Genomic DNA, 17261 nt, shown 5'->3' with positions numbered 1-17261 from the left:
CTTTCAATGTGGGACTGGTGTTTAAGAGTGGTTGTTGTTCATCTAGAGGACACAAATTCAGGAACATAAGTTCCCAGAATGTATATCAGACAGTTCACAACCACCTGTCCAAGGTGATCTAATGTCAATTTCTGGCCTTTCTGGGCATCTGCACACATAATAGCCACAACCTCACATGTAAATCATTAAAAATAGATTTTAAAGAACTTTTAAGTAAAGTTTTGTACAGATAGAATGGCCTGCCTTGGTTTATCGAATGACCACATTAAGGAATTGGTTAACAGTCAAAGGGTTGTATTAGCTTAGTAACCCTGGAATGATGAATCAAAAAAATCACTGTTAATACTCTGTAAGTACGTACAGGTCTATAAAATAGAAATTTCAGAATAGAGACTTGTATTAGCTTTCATTGCTGTAGTGAAATACCCAGCACAGGTTTATTTTATAGAGAAGGGAAGTTCATTTATCTCATATTTTCCTTTTTTTTATTCTTTAATCCTTTTTTACAGTCCAGTCTTCTTCTCTCTGGGTCTGGTCACAACCTCTCCTATCACATACCTCTCCCACCCCACATCTACAATAGAATGTCCCCACCCCCACCCTCACCCTACCAGATCTCCCCACTCCCTGTGGCCTCAAGTCTCTTGAGGGTTAGGTGCATCTTCTCTGACTGAACCCAGACCCAGGAGTCCTCTGCTGTATATGTGTTGGGGACCTCCTATCAGTTCCTGTATGCTGCCTGGTTGGTGGCTCAGTGTCTGAGAGATCTCTGGGGTCCAGATCAGCTGAGACTGCTGGTCTTCTCATGGAGCCACCTTCCTTAAATGCTCAAAGTCCAAGTGGCATAGCACAGGCTAGCTAACAGCCATTACTTTACTGTGTCAATTCATATCAGGTAGAAAGCATGCAAGAGTATGCAAAAGAAGGATCTTACTTCAAACCAGGATGCCAGGGGGTCGATGGTCAGTAATATTCCTATAAGAACCTTGCTCTTGTGGACCCAAGAGTCACATTAGAAACATCTGGCTGACTTTTGAGGGAAGGTTTCCTGGACTTAGTAGTTTCCATTTTTTAATGTTCCAACGCATCTCCTAGTATCACCACAATATAGAAAAACCTTCAAGTACATAGATCTGGGGCCAGTGCACTGAAGCTATAACAGAATCTAACTCTGATCATATTGTTAACAACTGCTTTTAATTTGTATATAACACATAGACAGTTTTGAGGACCAGTGGAGCAAATGACTAAATAAGTTAATCTCTCTAAAATTAGAAGTTCACATTTTTTGAGGCACTCAAAAATAGAAAAAGGTAAAAAGGAAAAACAACCTGAGACTTTTCTCGTTTTAATTATTTTTAACCCAAGACATCAAAACACTCTATTAATTTGCTATTATGTTCAAATATGTATACGAGGGCTGTCATACTCATGAACTCACAGGAACTATGGTTGCATGCACAAGATCCGTATAACACCAAGACAGCTAACATTTTGGCATAGAGAAGTAATCTCCACGATTACTGAGGAACTATTAGCAGTTGGTAGATGCTGAGGAAGGCAGAATCATGTGGGGATTTTGTTTGTTTGTTTCTGATGTTTTTTGTTGTTTTAATGGAAGATAAAGTCACTGGTAGTTTTCCCACACTTTGCTGGGTGGTCTAACAACAGGCTTATAAGGGCAGCAACAACTAAACTTAATGGGCTACCAAAAATAAAACACATATATTTGGGAGGAAACATTTTGGAAAAAATATGGAGGGGAAAATTGTATGTCACTATAAAAACATATATGGAATTCTAAAAAATGAAGCAAAATATAATAAAAATTAGATAGCCAGAATGCAAATATTTTGAACAAATATTTAAAACATATAACATATAACAAACATATAAAATAAGACCTTTATAATTTTTCTCTCCACAACAATTTTGCTTCAAAGAAGTTAAAAAGAGAAGTGAATATCTTGACAATAACATTTTATAGCAATGCTGATTGTCTCCCAAAGTAAGAAAAAAGCAGATGGTTAGGTGAAGAAACATCTGCTGAAAGCTGTAACTGACCTGAAAACCCCTAGTTCATTTATTGACTCAAATATTCTCTATCAACGTGGAGCTGTCTCTGGGTGAAACTTGCTGACTCTGTACTTCAGCAGCTTTGTACACCAAGCTGTCAGCAAAAGAATGTGCATAATCATTGGCACACACTTGCACTGATACTTGCATTTTTCTCTGGGTTTGAAATAAATATAGCATTTTTCTTTACATCTGTTGCCTTCACATGAGGATGTGTTTGGGAGCATTTGCTCAAAATATAGTAGCATGCAAGTCTATTTCTGGAACACTACAAAAACATCCCCAGTCTCAATTCAGTAGAATTCTGGCTTTGAAGGAGGCTTATGTAAATAGTTGTGGCATCCTTCATAGATATAAAATGAAGACAAACACTGAAGTAACTGATTATGTGGTGACTGTAAAATGCTTGTTATACTGAATGATGTTTCTATCACAATGCATCCATTTTTTTTAGAAAGCTAGGAAAATCTGAATGAATACCCAGTGGATTTAACAAAGAATATTATTGACATTTCTACAGATGTAGTGTGTTAATAATATAAGTCGAATTTCACAAAACAACAAAATTTTCTTCTTTCAGCATGGCTTTTAGCAAAACAGTATGTTTGAGTAATTATGTATTATGATAATTCCTTTGGTAGTTGTTTGAATGAACTTTCTTACATGTTATTCCATTGATTACTATGGAATGACTGAACAGATATCATCTCAAAGATTCTAGTATAATTAGTGAAAATTTAACTAAGTGCATGAAGTCCTATACTCCCATTTTATTCAAAAGTTAATTATCTTATACTAAATATTTTTCAAACTATTCAATTAACACACAACTGTTATAATTAAATATGCACATTTACATTATGTTTCAAATGATGTATTTTCAATTGTTTTCATATGAATATTTATGCTATATTCTTATGAAACCTGTCATAACAAGTAGTGATAACAATTTCAAGGACAGTCAAATTTATACTAACTTTCCAAAACAAAAGAGGAGTTTGACTAAAGTGTGGAGAATTTTAAGCAAGAAAAACAGGGTTTCAACTTGGTAGATAACAACCTTCTAAATAATTTAATAATCATTCATATATTTGCTTTAGCTTTCTTTAAACAGTTGATCCATATATTCTTTTTCCATTAACCAGGTGCTGCATATCTATAACACTGCTAGACACTATTGTCGGTTTCAGAAGAGCTTGCATCATTTAATGCTTTGATCAGGTTGAAGCTCACATTAAAACTGGAAGGCTGACAAAATTTTTACTCAGTGTAATTGTGTTAAGAGAGGCATGTGTAAATACTAAAAATTTGCACAGTGGGCAATGACCAGAGAACATGTCAATGAAAAGACATTATTAGTTTAGTCCTGGAAAACTAGAGACAGTGTATTCTAGGTATAAAAAACTGAACTGAGGAATAAACATAAAAACATATAAGCTATATGGCTGGCTACTTAGGGAGTGGAAGAGAAAAGAAAATGGTATTTGACATCAATGCTATTTATCCACGTGCGTAGGTAATCTTGTCTGATTCCAAGCTATTTCAAGGATTTAAGAAAAATATACACATAAGAATACGTGCATACAGGTGACAGCAGAACCCAAAAGAAGTTATTGAATCCCCTGAGCTGGACTTAGAGGTGGTTTTGAGGTTCATGACATGGGTTCTGTGAAACAACCTAGACTCTCTGCGGGAGAAATGAGCTCCCTTTGCTGTTGAATCATTGCTCCATCAAAGACTCTAAGATTCTTGGGTATAAAATCCCAGTTTCCTTCCTTTATTCTTCTACACCTGCATATCTGATAAACATCTGTGCTTCTAATCAAGACAAAGACTAGGTAAATAGTATTAATGAGGCCCTGAAGGGGCATGAAAAGAGCTCCTGTGGTAATGAACAAAAAACTAAAAATGACTAGTGGCAGTATGTAGCAAATGTTAACAGAACAAGTACTCTTTTTTGTGGGATTTTCTTTTTTTAAATTTTCACCTTTATTAAATTTATTTATTTATTCACTTTACATCCTAATATGAGCCCTTCCCAGTACCCCCTCAGGCAGATCACCTCCCCCAGTCTACCTCTTGGTAACATCCCCCATTGACATCCCCCACAAGCCCATGGGTAGGCACATCAAGTGGCTGCAGTACTAGGCACATCCTCTTCCACTGAGGTCAGACAAGGTGGCTCATTTAGGGGAATAAGATCTACAGACAGGGAGGCAGGAGATTTAGGGACAGCCTCCATTCGTGTTGCTGGGGGACTTCTTGCAGGATTTTATAATAGTATTGTATAAATCTCACACAAATGCAATGTTTGTATTAGCAATCAAAAAGGTGGTAGTGGCTCGTGATTTTCTGGATTTTTCCTTGTTTGTTATGGATGGAGCCCATGGCTATGAACGCTTTCTTAAGAACTCTCATTACTTCTGACTTCTTAGCATAGTGGTGTGTGCTCACTGAAGACTTGCTAATGGTGAATGAAATGAACTAAATGTAGAAGAAAGAAGAAAAACACTGATACAACTTGTAGGTTGGACGTTAAACAGCATGACTTAGGTTAGGGTGGGAAACCGAGAACAAACACCTAAGAAACAGTGACTTGGGTGTTGATGCTTGATGGAAACAGAGGGCTTATTTAAGAAAACCATTTGATGGCCTACTGCATTTTAAGATATATTTAGAATTTGGATTGCACTAATCAAAGGTATTTGCTTTAATACGGTTAGTGTCTTCCTCATAACGATGTGAAGCAAATGAAACTGAGGTAGAAATGACACGTTTAATCTAATAAGGACGTGGAAGGAGGATGCTTCAGGAATTGCTTTAATAAACACAAGTGGTTTAGAAGGCTGGGATTAGAAAATAGGTTAAGTAAACATTTGTAGCACAATTTCAAAAAATAGCTTATAACTATCCCTTGCAATTATGACAAAATACATGTCACACTGGGCTCTTTTATCTTCATCAGAATCCTATCATTAGGTCCTTTCCAGAAGCAGATACTAAAGTACAGAAAAATTAAAGAACTAGATAAGGCTGGAGATTTAGCAAATGATAAAAGACATGCAAATTAAGCTGTCTCCTAGGAAAAAGCCTGAGTAGAGTTGAGAGAGAGGCAGGGGTGGAAGCACTTTTGGGTGTCATGATAGAGATAAAATGGTATGTGCATGGGCCAAAGGGACCAGTGAAGCAGAAGATAGTAATTTGCCATGTGATAGGACTTCCGTGTGGCTTACTTAGTACGAATCATCACCTAGCAATGACACAGTTCTACTCAAAAATTATCCTGCCTGATATATCTGTATTTATATGAACATCTAAGGATTATTAACACAGAGAAGCTAAAGGGCTTAACATGTTGTTTTCTTGAAGTTGAAATAAGTAAATCCATCCTGATCCTGAGAACATCATCATATCCTATATAGCATTTTTCTAATACCACATTAGACTGTTTATGCTCCAGTTTGCGAACTGATACTGTTAACTGTTTCTTAAGAATTAATTTAGTAACTTCAAAAAGAAAGTTTTCTTTTTCCAAAAAGCCTTCTTAAAAAGACCTGGAAAGGTCATGCTACAAGGAAAACACAATAACAAAAGCCAGAAAAACAACTTTTTTTAAAGTAAGTAATTTTTATGTTGCTTTCCTTACAACTTTCTCATTTAAATGCAGATTGTAATTCACTACTAAGTAGAAGATAGATTTTTTTAGCTATTAAAATGCTAATGAGAAGGTTAACTTTACGTCAGAAACTATTGTTGAAAAGACAGGAAGGTAGGAAAATTCACTTTAAGGTCATTTAAGACTTTATCAGGAAAAAAACACTACATTTCTCATTAGGAAAAATATATGCAGAGACCTTGGAGCAATTATGTGTGTGTGTGTGTGGTTGAACATTACACTAAGGGACATAATATTTTAACTTGGTGTTGCAAAAACTAACATTCTTGAGTGGACTTGAAACTCTGGACAGCTTCACCTGCAGTAGGGAGGGGGAAATGACAGATTGTACAAATACTTTTTACCGCTGCACCTACTCACTGGAATGTGATGGATTGCACAAGGCCCTAAGACAGGATGCACAGAATGACTGCAAAAAGATTTGAGGCTGTCCGAAATTTCTCCAAGCTTTGTCTTTTCCAGCAACCAATTTTCACATAGTAAATCATACTCTCGTTCCAACCTGACATTCACACATCTATCAATCTGTGACTATAAGATGTGTTGCTAACTGACTTAAAAAGTTCTTGGGGTTATTGAGAATAAGTTGAATGCTTAGCCCTAATGAAGACAATAATCTCATTCCCTCAATAGCTCAGAGGAACACTGGGGAATAGAGATAGAAATGAATGTGGGAGACAGAAGATCTGAAGGGCTACAAAACATCACCTCCTGAATAAGAAGCCATAGCAATGATGACTTTCCAGAACTGTGTGTTGGGTCTTTCCGAGATGGGCTGATTAAAAGGTAGGCATAGATTGGGGAGGGGCTTAGGATGCTGTAAAACTCATAGTAACAAATACGACTACTAGGAGACTAGTTACCAATAGATATTAAAACTGTTTCCTATTGGTCTGCTTGTGCTATTTTTAATACTTCCCGGCTGTAGTCAATTTTTTAGTCCTATAGCATAATGTTACAAACTGAAATTTATAGGTAACAGAAATTTATTTGACTCACTATTCTAGAGGCTGATAACTCCAAAATTGTGGCATTAGCATCAGGTAAGATTTTCTATGGTGTATTACAACATCAGGAGAAAGGTAAGTGGGGCTTGGGGAAAGGGTTCAGTAGTTAAGAGTACTGGCTGCTCTTCCAGAGGACCTAGATTCTTTTCTAGGTCTCACATGGCATTTTATAGCATTCTATAAAAGTAATTTAAAGGGATCCTTCAATTTCTTTGTGGCTCTGTGGGCACTGCATGCATCTGGTACACAAACACACTTACAGGCAAAATACCCAGATACATAAAATAAAAATAAATAAGTCTTTTTTTTAAAGAAAGGTAAGTGGGCATACATTCATTAGGGACTTGATAAGGCTTGGACTTACCCTTTTATTAGAGACACAGATCTGCCAATAATCAACTCATTCCTGTGATAAAGAGCCTTACTCATTAATAATCTTTTACATCCTCTTACACTTGTCATCTCTTAATAATCTTACAATGGGAAATAATTTCAATAATAAGAATAGAGGAGAGCAAACCCAGCAACAGCAAGTTCTACCATGTCCTCTGTAAACACTCCAAGAAACGCTTAAGGAAATGTTCAACATTTTTTGTCATCCGGGAAATGCAAATGAAAATGTCTCTCAGATACCACCTTACAGCCATCAGAATGACTAAGATAAAATACTTAAGTGGTAGCACATGCTGGCAAGGATGTAGAGCAATGGGAAAACTCCTCCATTGCTACTGGGAAAGCAAACTTGTGTAACAACTCTGGAAATCAATTGGGTGGTTTCTCAGAAAATTGAAAGTAGATTTATCTCAAGACCCAGCTACACAACATCTGGGCAGATACCCGAAAGATGCCCCACCATCCCATTCTTGCTCAACTCTATTCATAAAAGCTTTAGTCATAATAGCCAAATGCTGGGAACAACCCAGATGCCCTTCAACTGAAGATTGGATAAAGAAAATGCTGTAACTTTACACAATGGAATACTACTAATCGAAAACAAAGACATCATGAAACTTTTAGGCAAATGCATGAAGCTAAGTGAGGTAATCCAGAACCAGAAGGACATGTATGGTATATATTCAGTTATAAGCTGATATCAGTCACAAAGTACAGGATACTCATGCTGCTACCCACAGACCCAAAGAAGCAAAATAAGGAGGGCCCAAGGGAAAATACTTGAATTTCATTCAGAAGGAGAAATAAAACAGACATTGGATGTGGAGGAAAGGGGGAAGTGGATAGTACAGAGGGAGGGATCTGGGTAGAGAGGGGATAAGGAGGTGAACAGTGGGGGTGTGTATCAAGTGTAGGGAAAGCCTAGGAGAGAATTGAAATCTGAGATCAGCTGTGGGGTGGTGGGAAATTCTAGTACTTGCTAGAGTCTAGGAAAGGGGGAGGCTCCTCCAAGTCCATGAGAATGACTCTATCTGTGACTCCCATCAGAGCCTGAAATGACCACATCTTGTAGCCTGGCAGGACTCCTGGTAGACCAGAAGATGGATAAGGACACCAACTTGCCCATAAAACTTTCACCTAAAATTTGCACTGCCTACAGCAACTGCAGGGACAAAGATGGGCTCAAGATTGAGGGAATGGTCAAACAATGACTGGACTGGCCCAACCTGAGACCCATCCCATGGGCAAGCACCAATACCTGACACTATTAATGATACTCCATTATGCCTGTAGACAGGACTCTAGAATAACTGTCCTCTGAGCAGTCCACTCTGCAGCTGACCATAACAGATGTAGAGACCCACAGCCAGGTCTAAGCACAGGTGGTGCTAAGGGAGTCTTTTGGAAGAGTTGGGGGAAAGATTAAGAGATCCATTGGGGTTAAGGACTCTACTAGAAGACCAACAGAGCCAAATGACCTGGACTTTTGAAGCACTCAGAAACTGAACCACCAAACTAAAAGAACACATGGGCTGGACATAGGCCCTCTACACATATCTAGCAGATGGGTAGCTTGATCTTCATGCAGGTTCCCAACAACTGGAGCAGGGATTGTTTCTGACTCTGTCGCTTGTTGACAGATCCTGTTCCTCTAACTGGGATGCCTTGACTTGGCCTCAGTGGAAGAAGATATGCTTAGTCCTACAATGACTTGAGCTACCAGGGTGGTTTGGTACCAAGGGGCCCCTCCCCTTTCTCAGAGGAGAAGGAGATGGGGGAATGCAAGGAGGGGCTGTGTGAGGGGGGACTGGAAGGAGATGAGGAAACTGGGATTGTGATGTAAAGAAAATACATAAATAATTTTTTAAAACAATACAGGGAACATTCAAAGCACAGTAATGTCAATTCATATTTTATCTTTCTCTGTCATTCTTCATCTTAGTCCCATGTGTCCCTTCTCTGTGGAAACTGAAAATATGCTTTAGAGAAGACAAATGTAAACATGAGTCACAGGCAACCTGTTTAACAAGAAGAAATGGAAATATAGCTTCGAATAAAGAAGTTGTTCTATGTTACGAAAACAATGCGCTATTGGGCTATTCATCCCCAAAGGTTTAACAGAAGATTTTAGATATCCTGTTTGTTTTCTGTTGCTGTGATAAAACAATGACCAAAAGTAACTTTTGGAGGGAAGGGTTTATTTCTCCTCTGAGGTAACAGTCGCTCATAAAGGGCAGACAGTAGACAACCACGGCAGAAGTCCAGAGGCAGGAACTGAAGGAACTGAAGTTACTGGCTTGTTCCTCGTGTCTTGCTCAGTGACTTTCTTTTATATCTGAGCCTGCCCAGGGGTAGCATAGATGTTCCCAAGGCCAATGTTCTTGGCCATGATTACTTCTACACAGAGCCCTCAGACTGTGTACAGTTGACAAAACTCAATTAGGATACTAGAAATTGCTTTATTTTTTCTCTTCTTTTCTTTTTTCCTTTAATTTGTTTCCTTCCTTTTCTCACTCCTTTCTATTTTGAAATACTTTTATTAATTTTATACATTTTTGATCATATTTATCCCCTTCTTATCCACTTAACTACTCATATATCCATCTCTTTATTTTCCCCCACTCACTTTTATGAATTTTTGAAATAACACATAAATTTGTCTTGCTTGTTTCTATTTTAAGACTATAATTCTTGTATAATTAGTATATTATAATTTACAATCTGCCTATTTATCCAATATTCCATTTGATCATTTTACAATTTTTTATATTTCCCCAAATATGTATGCCCTGTATAGTCCTAAGTCATAGTTTTATGTAGAGCTGACACTGAGCTGATTACTTGTTAAATATTAACTTTATTTTATGTATATGGGTGTACATGCATGAAAGTGTATGTGCCATATGTGTGTAGTGCCCATAGAGGGCAGAAGGTATCACCAGGTGACCTAGAACTAGAGTTATATAATGTTCTGAGCTGCCACTTGGGTACTAGGAATCAAACCCAGATGTTCTGGAAGAGCAGCCAATGTTCTTAACTGATGAACCATCCTCCAGCCCCAAACCCATTATTTTCAAAAGAAAAAATTTAAATAAATTTCTCATATTATTTATGAGAAGCACAACGAAGTATAGAAATATACTGCTAAGAATGGGGAAAACACAGAAGAATGTAAAGATTCAATCAGATATAGAGTGGGATGTACGGTCTCCTGAACCTATTGAATAACATTGAAAAGGACTTTAGCCTACCATAATAGAACAAAAAAGGCAAAATTCTATGGCATGCTTCAGAAGAAGGAAGATTCAAAAAGATTATATGTTCAAGGAAAATAGTTCAAATTAATTTTCAGGTATAGTAGGATGAAATCAAAGGATTTGATATACTGAAATAACACTCTACTCAACTGTTATATTAGTGCAGAGTAATATAAATATAACATAAATTTTATAAATTACTTTCAGTTCTAGTACCCACAGTAAAAAATAAATAAAAATGAAACATAAAATTAGATTTTAATTTACTTAATATATTAAAAATATTCTTATAACATAAAGCCAACATTTAAAATGAAAAAAAATACCTTTTTGACATTTATATGCAAAGTTTACAAGATCCTTCATATTTCACATGGATAGCAGATCACACACATTTTATATGCACATTTGTCTTATGTGGTTAGTTGTTACCATACTGGCTAATTCAAGTCTGTAAAACTCACTTTGCTGAGCAGGTAGAAAGTAAATTGTAGAGGAATGAGCAAAAGAAAATGTATGTATTTCCTACGGCTGCTGTACAGCAACTCATCACAAACTCAATTACTTTAACAAAAATATGTTATCCTATAGTTATGGATATTAGGGTTCTAGGATGAGGCTCAATGGATTAATACCAAGGTGTTGTCTAGGATATTTTCCCTTCCAGAAGCTCCAGGAATGAATTGATTCCCTTCCTCTTTCCAGCTTCCACACACAGTTTCTGATTTTATTTTATCATTATTCTGCCCTCAAAGCAAATCTAATCAGGTCAACTCTGTTTCCTTTTGCCATCTCTCCCATCTCACTTCTGCCTTTATGAGTAGAAACTCGCTGGAATCATCTTTGTAAGCTTTTGTGATCTCTGTCTCCTGGTGACTTGTTCAGCCACTGAAATTCACTGTCACCTATGTAACTTAACATGTTCACAAGTTCTAAGGAACAACACAGGTTGCTTTTGTTGGTGACTTTATTTTGTTCACTATATTATCATTCTAAACAGATGCTGGAGAGGATGTAGAGAAAGAGGAACACTCCTCCATTGTTGGTGGGATTGCAAGCTGGTACAACCGCTCTGGAAATCAGTCTTTCAGTTCTTCAGAAAATTGGACAAAGCACTACCTGGGAACCCAGCTATATCACTCCTGGACATATATTCAAAAGATGCTTCTATATATAACAAGGACACATGCTCCACTGTGTTCACAGCAGCCTTATTTATATTAGCCAGAAGGTGGAAAGAACCCAGATGTCCTTCAACAGAGGAATGGATACAGAAAATGTGGTACATCTACACAATGGAGTACTACTCTGTTATTAAAAACAATGAACTTCATGAATATTTTAGGCAAATGGATGGAACTAGAAAATATCATCCTGAGTGAGATAACCCAGTCACAAGAGAACACACAAGGTATGAACTCATTGATAAGTTGATATTAGCCCAAAAGCTTGGAATAACCAAGATACAAATTATAGATCATATGAAGCTCAAGAAGAAGGAAGAATAAAGTGTGGATGCGTCTGTCAGTTCTTCTTAGAAGGGGGAACAAAATACTAACAGGAGGTAGAGAGTGGGAGGGACTTGGAAAGAAAATAGTAATTGGGAGGGGGAGGGGGGCAGGATCAGGTATGGGAAGGTACAGGGATGATATACAGAAGATCAGGAATTTGAACAGAGGTTTGTAGCAATGGGGCAATGGGATAGCCACCAGCAGGTCCCAGATGCCAGGAAAGCAAGAGGCTCTCAGGTCCCAACAGGGGTGAGATTAGCTGAAATGCCCAACAAAGGGGTGGGAGAACCTGTTGAGACCATATCCAGAGGTTAGGTAAGGCTCCAGGTTGGGTGATGGGGCCACCCACTGATCTCCTAATTTTTGAGCCAGAATTGCTCCTGTCTAAAGGAAATAAGGAGACAAAGTGTGGAGCAGAGAATGAAGGAGAGGCCATCCAGAGACTGCCCAACCTGGGGATCTATCCCATATACAGATCCCAAACCCAGACGCCAAAAAGTGCTTGCTGACCGGAGCCTGATATAACTGACTCCTGAGAGGTTCTGTCAGAGCCTGACAAATGCAGGCAGATGCTCATAGCCAACCATTGTACTGAGCATTGGGACTGCAATGGAGGAGTTAGAGAAAGGACTGAAGGAGCTGAAGGGGTTTGCAATCCATAGGAAGAACAACAATATTAACCTACCAGAATCCCCAGAGTTCCCGGGGACTAAACCAGCAACCAATGAGTACACATGGAAGCGCCCATAGCGCTAGCCGCTTATGTAGCAGAGGATGGCTTTGTCTGGTTTCAAGGGGAGGAGAGGTCCTTGGTCCTGTGAAGGCTCCATGTCCCAGTGTAGGGGAATGCCAGGGAAGGGAGGCTGGAATGGGTGGGTGGGTTGAGAAGCACCCTCATAGAAGCATGTGGAGAGGATGGGTTAAGGAGTTTCTGGAGGGGAAACAGGGAAAGTGGGATAACATTTGAAATGTAAATAAATAAAATATCTAATAAAAAAGAAACAATGAAAGTTTACTATTCTTTAAAAGAACTATCGTATGACAAAACTCCTAAAATATAGAAAAATGCTAAGTAGAAATTAAATACCAAATATTATCCTATAATACCTCATCACATTCTCACTTTGGCAGCACATATATTAAACTGGAATGACACAGAGAAAAATAACATGACCCCTGGAGAAAGATCACATGCAAATTCATGAAACATTCTGCTTTCTTCCCACTTTTCTTTGAGGGTAGGGGGACTGATAGGCTTCCTATGTATTAGTGTATGACTCCTCATCATTTGCATATGGGAGGCATGAATTGAACCAAGTATATTATATGTAAAGGGACATGAACTTAAAAGGAAATGTTTGGAGGATGTGGGGAAAGAGGAATACTTCTCCATTGTTTATGGGATTACAAACTGGTACAACCATTCTGATTCTGGAAATCAGTCTGGAGCTTCGTCAGAAAATTGGACATTGTACTACCTGAGGACCCAGCTATACCACTCCTGGGCATACACCCAAAAGATGCTCCAAAATATAACACGGACACATGCTCCATTATGTTCATAGCAGCCTTATTTATAATAGCCACAAGCTAGAAACCACCCAGATGTCCTTCAACAGAGGAATGGATACAGAAAATGTGGTACATTTACACAATGGAGTACTACCCAGCTATTAAATCAATGACATCATGAAATTCGTAGTCACCTGGATGGAACTAGAAAATATCATCCTGAGTGAGGTAACCCAATCACAAAAGTACACACATGGTATGTACTCACTGACAAGTGGATATTAGCTCAAAAGCTCGGAATACCCAAGATAAAATTCATAGACCACATGAAGCTCAGGAAGAAGGAAGACAAATGTATGGATGCTTCAGTCCTTCTTAGAAGGGGGAACAAAATACTCACAGGAGGAAATACAGAGACAATGTATGAATCAGAGAATGAAGGAAAGGCCATTTGGAGACTGCCTCACCTGGAGATACATCCCATATCTAGTCATCAGACACTATTGCTGATGCCAAGAAGTGTATGCTGACAGGAGCCTGATATAGCTGTCCCCTGAGAGGATCTGCCAGAGTCTGACAAATACAGAGGCAGATGATCACCTTCAACCATTAAGCTGAGAATGGTGTCCCTAATGGAGGAGTTAGAAAAAGGACTGAAGGAGCGAAGGGGTCTGGAACCCCATAGGAAGAACAAAAATATCAATCAACCAGCCCCACCAGAGCGTCCAGGGACTAAACCACCAACCAAAGAGTATATATGGAGGAACCCATGGCTCTAGCCTCATGCATAACAAAGGATGGCCTTGTAGGGTATCAATGAGATTAGAGGCCCTTGTTCCTGTGGAGGCTTGATGCCCCAGTATAGGGGAATGCCAGGGTGAGGAGGCAGGAGGAGGGAGTGGGTGGGTGGTTGTGTGAGCACCCTCATAGAAGCAGGGGCAAGGTATGGGGTAGCAGGTTTCTGGAGTGGAAACTGGGAAAGGGGATAACATTTGAAATATAAATTTTAAAATATCCAATAAAAGAAAAGAAAAAAATGTAAATAAATAAAATAAATAAAAAGAAATATGAATTTGGAATAAATCTAATCTTATAAAAATGTTACTAATTTAGATAAAATTATAAAAGTAAATTTATAAATTTAATACTTTGATCTGAAGCATGAAAATATGCAACCCAAAGCTAATTAGAAGAAATTATTGAGTTTCCATGTATTTTTCTCCACTAAAACATGTATTAATTTGTAAATTATGTCCCTGAGGTTTATAATTCTTTGAAAGTATTGGTTTGGGCTATTGCACTTCAAATTTCAAACTTTAAACTTTATAATATTCTATGATACACTTTTCTTGAGAATGGACTCTGAAACCCAAGTAGCTAAAATAACTTATCCAAAATCTAAGCATCTTACTGTTCTGGTGTTCTTTATTCCATAGACCATGAGTGTAACTTCATTTTTTTCTTCTAATCTATTCCTTTTTGTGCAAGGATAGATCCCTGTTTGAGACAATGGTATACTTTACAGAGAAAATAATAGTAACTAGAAAATTAAAGAATGCTTATTCTTCCATATTCTTCCTTCATTCTTTTATATAATATATATAACTTTTATATATTTATATATAAATATAACTTCCTTGTGCAATGAATAATACTGTTCTCAGATTTTCATGAACACTCACATTACAATTAACTCCCCTTTCTCTTCCAGTATAAAAATATCTCTGTATACCAATTTGCTTCCACCCACAAAGGTCAAACTCTTGTATCTCCAATCCTGAAATAAACCATATCCCATCTCTTGAATGAGCTGTAGGATTTTGGTTCCTTTCCTTCATGCTGTCTTAAAATTCCACATTTCATTCTGTAGCCTCTGCTCAATGAATATTGATGATGTTTCTTGTTTCACCCATTAATCTATATTTTGTCAAATCTGATAAGCATCATTTCTCAGTGCTTTTTTAAATTTTTAAATTTTTAAATTTTTTATATTGTACTTTTTAATGTGTTAGAGCATTTTGCCTTCATGTTTGCTTGTGTACTACCTGCATGTTTGATGCCTGCAAAGGTCAGAAGAGGAGAATTGGTTCCTTGGAATTATAGTTATGGATGTTTGTATGCTACCATGTGGGTGCTAGAAATCAAATATAGCTCCTTATAGAACAATTATTGCTATACTAAGCCATCTCTCTAAGCCCCATTTCTCAGTTCTTCTATTTATCATCTAAACATTTGGCATAGCATACAACACCCACTCCGTTGGAATACTTTCTTTCTGTTGGTGTCCCTCAGTATGGTAGTCTTGATTTTCTTGTGTGACAGATTATCTTGACTATCAAGATTAGATTGTAATAAAATCTTATATAATGAATGAGCTATTAGCTTGATGAATTCAATATATTGGTTAGTTGTAGGAAGTAAATTGATGGAATGGGGTTTTAGGATTTGTCTTAGGATTTTACTGCTATGAAGAGACGCTATGACCAAGGCAACTCTTATAAAGGAAAAAAAATAATTGGAGCTGGTTTACAAGTTCAGAGTTTCAGTCCATTATCATCATGACAAGAATCACAGCTGTGTCAAGGCAGCCATGGCCCTTGAGGAGTTAAGAGTTCTATATCTTGTTTCGAAGGGAAACAGGAGAAGACTGTCTTCTATATGGCTAGGAAGATGGTCTCAAAGCACATGTTACAGTCACTTTCTGCAACAAAACCACATCTAATCTAATCCAACAAGGTCACACCTCCTAATAATGTCACTCCCTGGGCCAAGCATATTCAAACCACCAGAGGACTGTAGTTTGCCTTGGCCATTTATTGTATTCTTTCTTTCTCTGTTTTGTCATATTTGTTGGTTTGTTTGTTTGTTTGTCTGCTTCTTTGTTGATCTGAGGTACCCCACTACATTATTCTCACCATAATGGACTGAAACTGTTGAGTAAAATAAATCCTTCCTCCCATAGGTTGTTTCTGTTAGTGACCTGGATGGCTACAGAAAATGTGGTTGACTTACATGGTAGAATACTACATAGCTATTAAAAACCAGGACATCATGAAATTTGCAGGCAAATGGATGGAACTAGAAAACTTCATCTTTAGTAAGGTAACCAAGATCCAAAAGGACATGCATTATATGTACTTACTGATAAGTAGATATTATCTATAAAGTGTGGAATACCCATGCTACATTCTTCAGACCCAAAAGAAGCTAAATAATTATAGCCTATAGGAGGATGCTTGAATTTCATTCAGATCAGAAGGGAAAATAAAATAGTCATCAGAAGTAGTTGGAGGTAGGGAACTGGGTAGCAGAGGAGATGGGGAAGGAAATGGGATTGGGAATCAGGTAGAGGGAGAGCCTAGGTGAAAAAGAGAGGCAGGACAATGAATAAAAATCAGCAACAGCCCAGGGTCTGGGAGCATCTCTAAGACATGCCAGAGTCTAAGAGGATGACTCTAGCTGAGATTCCCAGCAGTCATGGATACGCAGCCTGAAGTGGTTCCCTCATATAGCCAGGCAGTACTCACAGTAGAAAAATAAGGGCAACAACTCACCCATAAAACCTTCACCCAAAATTTTCCTGCCTACAGCAACTGGAGGGACAAAGATGGACCCAAGACTGAGGGAATGTCCAAGCAAAGACTGGCCCAACTTGATACCCTTCCATGGCAAGAACCAATCCCTGGCACTATTAATGATATTCTATTATGCCTGCAGTCAAAAGCCTAGCATAACTGTCCTCTGAAAGGTCCACTCAACAAGCTGACTGAAATAGATGCACTCAGGGAGTCTTGTGGAAGAGTTGTGGGAAGGATTGAGCCACCTAGAG

At 37.9% G+C, this 17261-nt stretch overlaps 1 protein-coding gene and 1 non-coding gene across 3 annotated transcripts in view; one reads left to right on the top strand and one right to left on the bottom strand.

Annotated features, from left to right (window-relative positions):
- Positions 1-17261, bottom strand: part of Il1rapl2 (interleukin 1 receptor accessory protein-like 2) — a 1310993-nt gene that overhangs the window by 428648 nt on the left and 865084 nt on the right.
- LOC120099426 (U6 spliceosomal RNA) lies at positions 13036-13141 on the top strand. The gene has a single exon (XR_015647276.1). It is a non-coding gene; the product is annotated as a U6 spliceosomal RNA (small nuclear RNA).

Source organism: Rattus norvegicus, chromosome X (genome assembly GCF_021556685.1).
Source record: "Rattus norvegicus strain SHRSP/BbbUtx chromosome X, alternate assembly SHRSP_T2T, whole genome shotgun sequence".
NCBI lineage: Eukaryota > Metazoa > Chordata > Mammalia > Rodentia > Muridae > Rattus > Rattus norvegicus.
This window is presented reverse-complemented; position numbering and strand designations above follow the sequence as displayed.